The following is a 12,213-nucleotide window of genomic DNA, read 5'->3' as shown; positions in this document are numbered from 1 at the left end:
ACCGGCGTGGGATTTATGTGCGCAGGGAACACTTTCCCACATACCAAGCAACGTCCAAAGCAGCATTGTTGTCGCTTAAAACAGCGCACATTTTATGTTCACTCCATCCTCGCGCCCGCATACCAAAGATGCTCCCAGCTGCTGGGAGTTATTCAACTGTGACACGCAAAACGCCGGGCGCAACACAAAACAACGATAAAAGTACCCAAAATCAAAGGCGGCAGTGAGCTTTGCTTGGCGGCGGTCTTGTATGAGGACAGGATTACAGCCAGCGACGCCGACCACGGTGCCACCGTGTGCTGGAAGTGCCCCGACCCGGAGGGGGGGGGGGGGGGTACCCCGACCGGCAGGGGGAACCAAGGCCGACTGTGGTCAGCAGAGCCAAGTCGACTGATAACGCGGAGGTCGACCGGTGTCCGGAGTCGTGTTCAGGTCCCGTTTACACCGGCTGAGTGTGCTTGGCTTAACAATGAATTCTGTATGAAGGTGTTGGCCTCCACAGTGTTTTCATTGACAGTGGGGTCACGTAGATACGTACTAATAAATGTTGTTGATTTGAGTTTTAGGGCGCGCCGACTGCTGTGGTCATTTTGCACCCACGACAAATGCCAATAAATGCACTAATAAATGCATGGCTATCACATATACAATCAGTGTCCATTGTTGCAAACAACCCAAAACACACTAGACGTTTGCCGCCCTAGCCCCTCCCCAGAAAATGAAGCCTGACTTGTCGATTATTTCGACGCAGATCTTAACATGAAAATGTCGCTCAAGCAGTGATAAATTTCACTACGAAGTTTAGTATCATTGAATGGCCAACTCACATGCCTCTTCGGACGGTGAGCTTTCAATGACGCATCAAAATGTGTTCCCATTTTATAAAAAACATAGTCATTTTTAGGTAACCGGATTTAACCAAGATATGTCATGTGCTTTCTTTCCTCAGTGTGAGAGATGAATACCTTGGGGTCGCATGTGATATAGTTGTTTTGTCTGGTAGGGGAACAGAAGTAAAATGTAGAGATAAGATATTTGATGCACATGTTTAGTTGCATATGTAATGCAGAGATACGTTGTCGTTATGCTGTGCAATGCAGCGTGAGGTTGGACACTGGCTTTTAAGTGCTTAACTGCTTTTTTAGTGCTGTGGGATATCTTAAACGGCGTTGTAGCTTTTCTAAGTAGAGACATCGCACCACGACTTTTGCTTCTCCAAATTCGATAGCAAATCAGACTAAGCTTGTGGTCTACCAACAAATTACACCAGACCTGGGGACAACACAGGCAGATGGTGAGACGCTGACAGCCAAAAATGGACATTTCTTGGTTGACTCCGCAATCCCGCACTCAGTTTCATGAGTGAAGAATGTCAGGTGTGCCATTGTCATGTGTGAATGTCAGTGTCAGGTGTGCCAGCTTTCAAAGGTGTTAACATGATTCAACGTTTTCTCCTACCGATGCTCACTCCACCAAGTTTTAACGCAACCTTTTTCGCCCGCGTGACCCGTCCGCCGCCTGTAAACATCTCCGCCTATAGCCCACAGTCGGGCCCGGCCCAGCCCGGCCCGCATCATGCGCCCCGCGTCCTCTCCCACAAGGTCGTCGGCCCCGCGCCCCTGCACGCGACTCTCGCCTCTCGCCACCCCGGCGTGCTGACCCCGCCCCGGCAGCAGCGTCCAGGCGTGACGGCGCGGTCACGTGACGTGCCCGCCCGCCGCACTCGTCGGTCACGTGACTACGGCTGGGACGTGCTGGCCGTGTGGCTGGAGGCAAAACGCTGACTGCTGCTGTGGTACGTACGGCCGGTGGACAGAACTGATCGTGCACATAAGAGAGAACTACAAAATGAATCGCACCGTGCATATATATATATATATATATATATATATATATATATATATATATATATATATATATATATCCTGTATATCATACATTATATATATTATATGCATTCTGTATGCATATTATATCTAAAATCCATATATAAGTAAATATTTTTTGCTTCAGGACCGGGCGCAATCAACGAAAAGAAAGACCTGAGTAAATTGGCAGATGCAAACAAGTTCAAACAAGTTGCTTCCAACACGCCTTCAAACATCACAATCATTAGAATACTCGGGTAATCTCCACAGTTCATAACGTTACCCGCCGCCGCCCCTATGCTTGTAATGGCCTCGTTTCCGCACACGCCCTGACCCGACCGGTTGTCGGACAAAACGTGAATCAGTGTCAAGGTGGATTGCAAACCAAGCCATCCCGGAGGCTCGTCACGCAGGGTCATCCCAAGGTCACGCGATGTTTGGCATCAGCTGTGATCGGTCTCCGGCAATCACGGCTATTAGGGCGTCGTTGGACGACGGACAAACAACGGCACGTCCGCACCTTGACACGGTGGAGTCGGAGCGGAGTCCACCTTGACACGGCGGAGTCAGAGCGGAGTCCACCTTGACTCCGTCACGACAGGGTAGGGACGGTGGGATTCGCAATAAGGCTACTTCCTGTCTGTGCCAAAAACTGGTCCGAGCCGTCATGAAAAGCTCGCGGAGGAAAGCGTCGGTGCTGTGACCTTATCAGGTCACAGGTCAGCTCACAGGTCAACATTGATAAGGTAACAGCACGGATTCGCAATAAGGTTACTTCCTTCTTATCAGTGTTGGTGCTCTTCTCAAACTTTTATCACGGAACGAAACAGCAAATATGACAAGCCTCATGACAAGCAAAGGAATACGACAAGTCGACGTATGATAAAACAAACAAACATGACAAGCTGACATATTTGTGCAATGAGCGTGTTGGAGCAAGAAGCACGGCTCGTGCAGAAATATACATACGTTTAGGGGCAGCCACTTTCTTGCGCAGTTATGTCACCACAAGCTACCAACTTCGTCAACTAAAAGCTTGGACGATGCATCCGGGAGATCCTTGCTGGTGTGAGTGTGGGCGCTTAAGAACTAATGCTCTGTTAGGTGCGCGACAAGTATGATATCTGCCCCCATATCTAGGCTGAGCCAGCTACTTGCCCACAATCTAAAGATCGCTGTTTGATAGGCAAGAACGCAAGCTACTTTTCAGCATTCGGCACGTGCATTAAGCCACTGCGGTTGAGTCCGTGGCACGGAGCGCAGAAAAGCTTCGCCTTGGCTGGCCGCAGCCTCTTACGTGGCATTGTCGCGACCGCCAATGGCCTTGCGGTAGTGAGGTGCCGTCCTTCGCCATGGACGCGGGCCAAATCACGCCGAGATGGGAACACGAAGGGTCCGAGCGGTGGCAGAGCCTGGCACCGGCCGCCCCCCCCCCCCCCCTTCCCTCCGCGTGATTAATACAAGGCGACTGTGCAGATAAAGCTGTATATGGCTGCGATCTCAAGGTAGTCAGGCGCCTTGATGGTTGTCTGGCGGTGCTGGACCGAAGGTAAACGCTTGGCTGCAGCCGCTCCAGAAAACGTGTCTCCTTGCCAAGTCGTATATTCGATGGCGGTCAGATAGAACGAAAGGAGTCGTTGATTGAGCACATGTGTAACCGTTTACCCATAATATACTTCACTGTTGGAGTATGTTCTATGTCAACTATTAACGATGAAGACAGCATCACCGTTGATAGTGTTGCAAGCAAGTTGAGGCCTCAACAGGGTATAGTGAAAGTTAAAGCATTACCGGTGCTGATTTCAAGAAATCACTGGGATTATCCTGCACATCTTTTCTCTCAGCGAGTGACACAAAGCCACGGATAGCATGCAACCAACAAATGACTATCGCATACAGATCGATATCGATTATCATATCGATATATTATATATATATATCGATTATCGCATACAGAAGTGTCCTCCCAATCTGTCAGCACACGAATTCAGACCGTCTCGGTAAGGTCCTCCACACTACTAAGATCATGCTCGTAATGTCTTAGATTTACAACAAAACCACGTATTCCGGAGCGCTTTAAAATTATTTTGCATCATGCTACGGATGTCCTGCGTGCCATATGCCGCATTTCATAGTCCAACAGATGAAGACAATACACGTTCCGTGTGAGACGACCACCACGTTCCGTGTGAGACGTAAAGAGACCTCTGCAGCTGATGAGGACACCACAATTTGCCCCATCCCCTCACCTATCGTGACTGCATCCAAGAGCGACTAAGAGAAGGGTGACCCGTATCTGTACAACACCGAAGAAGCGTATATGAGTCAGGTAAACTGTAAGCTCACTCGTTAGCATTGGGTGACATTGGATGACCATGTGTCCGGTGTGTCTTTCTGACCTAGAAAGAAAGGCCTAGAAAGGCCTAGAAAAGGCCTAGAAAGGCCTAGAAGGGATCGATGCGGTCACATGCGACCAGGAAGTAGTGAAATAACGACGTCTGCCAGTGGTGTGGCGTGTTTATTTTTCATGACGTATGCGTTGGAGCTGAAGGTCATGTCCCTCACACTTTTCATGATGATTCTGCATTTTGCCTAAGACCATGGGTGGAATAAAATGAAAAAAACAACGCTTTCGCTTTTTATCTTCGCTTTTTACGTTCACACACCAACAGAAATGCACAACATTTTTTCGCCATAACTTAAGCGGCTAGTGAGCTCACCTTGTTCCGAGAAGTCATCATGTGAGAGACTGGATGCCTGCGACAGCATACCTTCAGACGATAAAACTATTCTCTTGGGACAATCAGTCACGGTTAAGCTATTGATGTCATCTCAAGTCAAATGCACCCGCTTATTGATGTCATATTTTTTATATCATGATGCGGGGAGTCAGAAGGATCATCCATCAGACTAACGTCACAAATGAAATGCGGCCACTTCAACGAGCTTTTCTGTACTTGTTTGTGTCATGGCTGAGTACACAGGGGTTCCTCGAACAAGAGTAGGATGCACATTAATCCTACCTGCTACCAAGCTCAATAGACATTGGTCATCAATTTCAAATAATTTCCACATATATTCAATGGGTTATGCACAGAAGCCAACACGGGGTGATTACTTCACTGGAAGTACGGCTGGAAGAGAAGCGGGGTGCCACTGTGCCCATGCCCCTGTGCCACAACGTATCACCAGTAGTACCGCCAGTAGACTTCACTGATGAACGCGCTGCCAAAACCGGACATTCTCTCGTTGTAATGTCCACGAGACATGACTCCTGGATCAAAACTAATTCCGACGCCTACCAAATGTACAGCGTGTTGTCGCCCGAACCCCATTTGTGCGCTGGGCCACTTCCTCAGCACAGCTCCGCCCTGCCTCGCGAGGACCAACTACCGGCCCGGAGCGGGAGCACCGCTGATGAATAATTCACGAGCTTGGCTGACCCACACTGGCCAACTGCGGCACACTTCCCGCACCAGGATGTCTGGGACAGACTGCAGCTGGGGGGGGGGGGGGGGGGGGGGGGAACGGAACTCTGAGCAGACTGCACTGCGTGCTATACGGCGGTCTAGGAGACTGCATTGGCCAGATAGGAACGTAGCACCGGCGACTGTGCGTGAAATGCGAGCGGGTGATCTGGGAGACCGCAATGCTGATAAGAGAGAGAACATCAATGCTCAAACGGAAATTGAAATTGGTTGGGCGTCTCGTGCATTTCAAGCTGGATTCAAGCCGGAGCGATCAAGCCATAAAGTTCCACGTGATCGGTTGTTGCGAATGAAAGCAACTGCATTGAGACACATCGCTGACAAGCTTGGGTTGCATTTCAAGCGGTTCAAGTGGGGCAGAGCATAGACTGTGACACGCGGCACGCGTCCATTGACCCGAGTGTGTCTCACAAGACATGAGTTTGCCATAACGAAACGTGGCTATACCTTCAACTTCCACTAATCATTTAGACATTTCTGGGGTGAAATATTGTTCCATTCCTTCCCATCGGTGTTTTGACGTTCCGTGCAGACGGAGGTATTCTAACCACATTTCGGCAGCAGCCAGCTGTGTGGGAATCGGCGGGATACGTAGCGTTTGTGGGCTTCGCAACACTATGACGCAGCTACGACGCACTCCCAGCAAGTCCAGAACTTCCCATAGAAACCTTTTTCCGTTGCGGGTGGCGGTCAGGCGGAGCAGTGGCCGGTTAACCGTTCCGTTCCGTCCGCTCCGTTCTGACCGTTCGCCCGAGGCCCGCTTCCCTCGGTCCTGTTATAAAGGTCACGCCGATGTCAGGGGTTACCTTCAGGTCATTAAGCATCATGGGAGCGGGCAGCGGAGTCGACGGAGGTGGACAGGGTTGAGTGCGTTCTCAGGAGCCGGAGGGGTGCCGCGTTAATGCCTTACGACTCGGTCCGTTGCCAAACATCACGTGAAATGCCTTGACCAGACTTTGACGCATTCCGTAGTTGTTGATTTTCCCCAGGTCGTGCAGTAAAAGCACCTCACAAATGTCTCGCAGATCAAGAGCTAAACGGAATAGAGGCTTCGTCAGGAAACGGTAATGTGCACGGAAGACTCCCACCTGACCTGACCTGACCTGACCTGACCTGACTCGAGTCTTCCCCCGGCCTTAAGTGTCACTTTCCACTTCTCGATTAAAGCAACAATGCATATTCTCTACTTATAGTTCATATTTTGCCCATCTTTTCTGCTTGCATTGAGCTGGTGATCAATCTTTAGCTTCATATTTTTTTGCAAGATGCGCACTTAAGGAAACCTTGTTTCTGTAAGCTTTGCATGAGAGGCACCGTCAAGTATAGGGGATAAAGACGTATAGATGCATTTGCTCCAGCTTGAGCTTTTGTGACTGCATTCCCATCGCAGCGTTTGCTCCCGACAAGTGTTCGGCATAAGTGGGCATGAGCATAAAACGCAAAAAGTTCTAGGGTACTGCACGCCAACAGCCCATTCGCAGTGTCTCAATTCCTAACAGGACGGTGCATAATCACCTTGTAGTATGCATTTCTGGTATGCCATAGATTAAATGATGACGATGGTGCGTCTCAACCCCCTCCCCCTCCCCCCCACCAAGCTTGCGCGCGTACGCCTCCGCGCGCCGCGTCTGACTTCATCTGACTTCGTCTGACCTCGTCTGACCTCACCTGACCCCTCCTCTGCTCAGAGTGTTGACCTGAAACGGGGCGGGTCGCACGTTCTGGGTCACACGCAGACGCGCCTCCTTTATCCCCGATCCACCCCGCACCGTGACGGGGAGGGCACCCCGAGCCGGGACGCCTCGGTGGGTTTACGTCGGGGTTATCAGGCCGGAAAGCGAGCTTTACCACGCAATCACCCGATTAGGGCTTTACGGGCGCCGCGTTTCGGGAGTTTGAATGCGTCGTCAGTTATAGCGGGGGTAATGAGGCGCCAAGATAGAACACGAAGCATTTGTGGGATGGTTTACGATCGCAAAATAATGACAATATGCTATTTTCGGGAGAACTAATCACAGAACCAGCACGTTCTGTATGAGATGGAGAGACACCTCTGCAGCTGATAAGCATTTGCTGTCCTTTTGTGCCACCAGAAGCGGGAATGCATGGGCGGCAGGCAAAGGGACACCACTGTCAAAACATATGTGCACAAATTATAGCTTAGCAGCATGAAAACATTTGCAGATCTGCCTTCGCCAAAACCAAACGCCCCACGGGCGCTGGACGTCCTGAAATAGCAACAAACAGAAAACAAGCAGACTACCCCCGCTCAGAATATCAGCACGTCCCGAAACTTCCGTTACTGCCTTCACGTGCACACATTTTCCTCCTGACGCCTTCAACTCGGCGGGCGGCGGTGGGCAGCGAAAGCGATCTTTCATATGCACTGTTCTGCCACCTCCATCCACGATGTGCAGCGGTGATAAGCACTGAGCATAAACGGGCTGATGTGACGAACTGCGTGCTGATGTAACGAACTGCGAGCTGATGTGACGAACTGCGAGCTGAGTGCGCGTCGGCACGTGCGTGAGCATGTGCGTGACACAGTCGGCCGGGCCGACCGTGTCACCGGGTCGGCCCGGCCGGCGCGCCAACACGGGTATGCCAGGCCACCCGCTCGCTGGCCGCGGCGGCCGCCGCCGCCGCCGCCGCTGACCCCGAATAACGGTGCCTGTCGGCCGTGCCCACAGCGGGCCGGCCGACTGCCGAGGGTCGCAGCCGACGTCGGAGACGGGCAGAGGTCTGGCCGGTGGGGTTGGGAGGCGGAGAGGGGCCAGGAAGAGGGGCCGGGAAGAGAGGGTGGGGCTGGGAGGCGGGATTTGAGGTGGGAAATGGTGGAGAGGGACGGGGGACTGGGAGGTGGGACTGGGAGGTGGGACTGTGAGATGGGAGACGGCGGGGAGGGACCGGAGGAGAGAGGGTGGGACTGGGAGGTGGGAAGGGGTGCTAGGAGACGGCGGACTGGGACTGAAGGAGGGAGACAGACTAGTGGCAGGACTTGGTGAATGAGGACAGACGGAACCATTCGTCTGTGGAAGTGACGCAGCTGACGTGAGGAGAGAGGCACGGCGCATCAGAGGAAGTGGACGATACCACATGCGATATCATTGCCGCAACAATCACGGCAAAACCTTGAGTCACAAAAAGGGGGGTACCCAAAGACACGGAACTACAGACTCTGGATCTTTATATTTAGCTCGTGCCTTGCTGTTTGGGAGCCAGCCCAGATCTTTCGACTGTGGGTTGCATACCAATTACTTGTTAGCCAAGTCTAGGTAGGTCAGAGGCTCTGACACTGACATTAAAATTTTATCCATCCGCTTATTCTGAAAGCTTGGCAGCCAGCCAGCCAATAGAGGAGGATCTGAAACGGGAGCACACTATTGACTGATAGCATCAAACGACGTGGAACTAAGGGTCGGTGGTAGGAAGCATACACCGAGGAAATGGAGCAGAAGTCGTAAAGAATGAAGGATCCTTACATATGAAACCGCAGGGACGTCTCATTTAAGAAGTGTATTGGGTGTCAAAGTGGCAAACTGAACGTGACAAGCATACGTAGACTCACTACAAGTAAATCCTTTCAAAACAGGTAGAATGATTCAGGTGATCTGAAATGAATGACTGACGGCAGATGCCCTGGCTTTGACGCCGTGGCTCTGATGCTGTGTTCATGGCCAATTAGCCAAACTAAGAAGCGATTCAGTTAGTACTGAGCTTAAGCGTGATACAGACCACAGACACGGAGTCCATCAGAGCAAAAAGATATTCGTAGCAAATTAAAATCGGCAGTAGTCCAAAATATAGAGAAGATAACAGAAACACCGCATTTGGTCACAGAAAACCTTCAAACCACGCCTCAGACAGGCCGAATGGATACACAGACCACCTGGCTGCGTCCCCTATTACCAACAGCCGTCCACAAGTTGCAGCCTATGACGTCAGAGGTAAGTGCGTCACAACAGCTTCTGCATCTTGGAGGATAGTCGCCTATGTATGGCGTAGGTACTTGCGACATCACAGGTAGCAACTCAAGTAGGTACTTTGCCAGTGAGGAACGGGGGCCCTGATGTAAGGCCAGGATCGGTGCGGCAGCCGGTCAGGTGTCAGGTCAGATCGCCAGTCAGGTGACCTATCCCGGACGGCAGGATACAGATCGGTATGTAGGTTACGTGCTTAATACTGCACCACAGCCGTCCAATACGAGGAGCCTGAAATACCGGAACCTTCCGCATGCGACGACCGACGGGCCGAGCGCGACCGAGTTTGTTTAAGGTAATTATAGACGCAGTATCACCTTAATGGTCTTCCGATATGAGAGAGCAAATATCTTTGGGAATGTAAACTCAAGCAGGGAATGGCTTTATTGCACGATGAACAAGAGTCAGTCAAATGCTAGCTCAATGAGGTGGAGATCAATACGAGGCATTACATAAAATGCATCGTTAGTTTTCTATTTTTCCGACAGTAAATACGTAGCTGTAAGAATGTACTGCAGTGGAGAGGAAGGTAGCTGTATGAGTCGAATTCCAATACGTTGGAAGGGAATGATGGTGGACGTCGTGGGCGTCTGCCCACAGTGGGCAGTGTCGCCGACAGTGGGCAACAGTGAGTGTCTGCCCCCGACAGTGGGCGACAGTGGGTGTCTGCCCCCCGACAGTGGGCGACAGTGAGTGTCTGCTGCTAGCTTCATATCGGCCAGCAATGAGACGAACAAGGAATGGTCAGACACCAGCAGATGATAAACCGTCTACCAACCCATGCTTCTTCTCAACCAGGTGCCTCGGTAGGGAATGAAAAAAGTGCACAAAACAAAACAAACTGACGAAAGAAAAGAAGCGTGAAGGGCAGCCAAAATGTTTATGTAGTGCCTTCTCTTCTAAGTAACCCGCAGCAAGAAAAATGTCGCCGCATAGCTTCCTGAGGCATCAACGCACAATGCCAAACATTGAGATGCACTAATGAGCAATGGTGAGAAGTAACCGGGTATCAGAGACCAGCAAGGGGAAGTAGTGATGGATTCATAGAAGTATGTGTTAATGGTTCTTCACATTGTGTATGAAGTATCAGTATTGCCAGATAAGAATGGCCTTGAGAGCTTCTTAAACCTTGTGCGTGTTTGACAATGGCTCACATTTTACAAATCCATGCGTGGTAGAGGCCACATCTGTACTGTCGTTTCTCTGCAAACGTGGCTTCTTTGCAACCAAGAGTAAAAAGAAATTGCAAGGACTTTACACCATAATTAGTAGTAAATTGTAGCGTTGATTACGGTCGCGGTACATTTGAGCCGGTTCTTGGACCATCTCTATTAAAATAATAAAAGGCATGCATGCGCCGAGGAAGGTCCGAATAACAAATCAAGCCAATAACATTTTATGCAAAAACTTCATCAAGGTACGTCACCGTGCGCAAATCACTCATTTACTTTGGCACATGTCGTCCATAGAATATCCTCTGGGTATGAATTCGGAGACGGAGATAGGCGTGTTTTGGTCATGCGTGATGCTCCTGAGATGTGGTGAGCATCGCACACTGCTCGGCCAGCGACCCGGCCAGGTATCCGGCGGGGGCACTCCCACCACGCGCGGTGGGCGAAGGAAGGGGGAGGGCACATACCGGAGCGCGCACGGTAAACAAGGAGGGACGTGGGGACGGAGGCGGTTGGGGGAAGGGGGCGGGGGCGGGGGAGGCTGACTACCACCGGCGTATGTTGTAAATGAGCCGTGTAAAAATCGGGAGAGGGCTTGACACCATACTTCGTCCGTGTGCCTTGGTGTTGGATGAATATTTGAATACACGAACATTTGATGAACACGTCGTGAACATTTGCTTCACGACGTGTTCTGAAAACTGACCCTCAAGCTTTCCAGCGCATTCGCAGCATTTTTCGTGACTATCATTCACCGCTCTCAGCGAAAGTTCCAGTAGATCGAAAAGACGCGATGCAAACGAGAAAAACCGGAGGGATTTGGTAGGAAAAGTATCACTTCGCTCTTGTTCCATGACCGGCTGCTGCACTTCATGAAGCGGGGTGATATGGACTGAAAGGCTGAAGTAGATGCAAATGATGGGATTGCAATTATTGGCAGAATAATGAACAGGCACTGCCAACGCCAAACAACCGTAAGGGGCATTTTACATTGCTTCCATAGTTTTTACGACTTAATATTTTGCAAACTGCGGGTATTCACGCGTTTTGTGCATATCGGTGCAAATGTCCCTTGCGGCGACCTCATGAAACGCGTTTTTAATGGATCGGAAACGGCACCCCACAGTTCAGTGGCATCAGAAGCGCGTGATTCTCCATCGGGAACAACAATTTATATACACCCTCAAGCAGCAATCTATTATAAGCAGCAATATATATACAATTTATATAAAAAATTAGGCAGCAATCTATATACACCCGCGTGCCCCACGAGCTCACCTGACTGCCGCCTGTCAAGAAATCCGTTCGTTTCCAGCCGTATCCAAGGTGATCCGTTCCTCGAGAAGTTCGCACGTCACCCGCCACGCAACGCACCTCCTCACGCCGCTTTCTCACGCTCTGCTCACGCCACGCATGCTTCGCCCCGGGTCGCACGCCGCACGTCCGCACTTGTAAACAACGCACCCTCCCGGCTCGCGCCACCGGTCTCCCACTGCGGTGGGATGTCTGGCTCTCCACCGACGCTGCCGCCGCCGACCCTGCCGCTACCGGTAGGCGCAGAGGCGCCGCCCAATCAGCGGCCGATGCTGCCGTCTGCAGGATTCTACTGCCCCGGCGCTGTTTCGAGTCCCCTGGACGCTAGAAGCAGTGAGTTCTCAGGGGATTCCTGTCCGGCAGGATTTCCCCCAGCATATACAGGTCGAGA

General features: G+C 51.1%; 1 protein-coding gene across 1 annotated transcript in view; it reads right to left on the bottom strand.

The window, feature by feature from the left end:
- LOC119104648 (cadherin-99C) overlaps window positions 1-11,998 on the bottom strand; it is a gene marked incomplete at its 3' end in the record, with an annotated part of 46,120 nt that extends 34,122 nt beyond the window's left edge. The window contains 1 exon segment of the mRNA XM_037228367.1: window positions 11,787-11,998.
- Window positions 11,999-12,213: the final 215 nt, after the last annotated feature.

Source organism: Pollicipes pollicipes, unplaced genomic scaffold (genome assembly GCF_011947565.3).
Source record: "Pollicipes pollicipes isolate AB1234 unplaced genomic scaffold, Ppol_2.1 Scaffold_6052;HRSCAF=7182_pilon_pilon_pilon, whole genome shotgun sequence".
NCBI lineage: Eukaryota > Metazoa > Arthropoda > Thecostraca > Pollicipedomorpha > Pollicipedidae > Pollicipes > Pollicipes pollicipes.
This window is presented reverse-complemented; position numbering and strand designations above follow the sequence as displayed.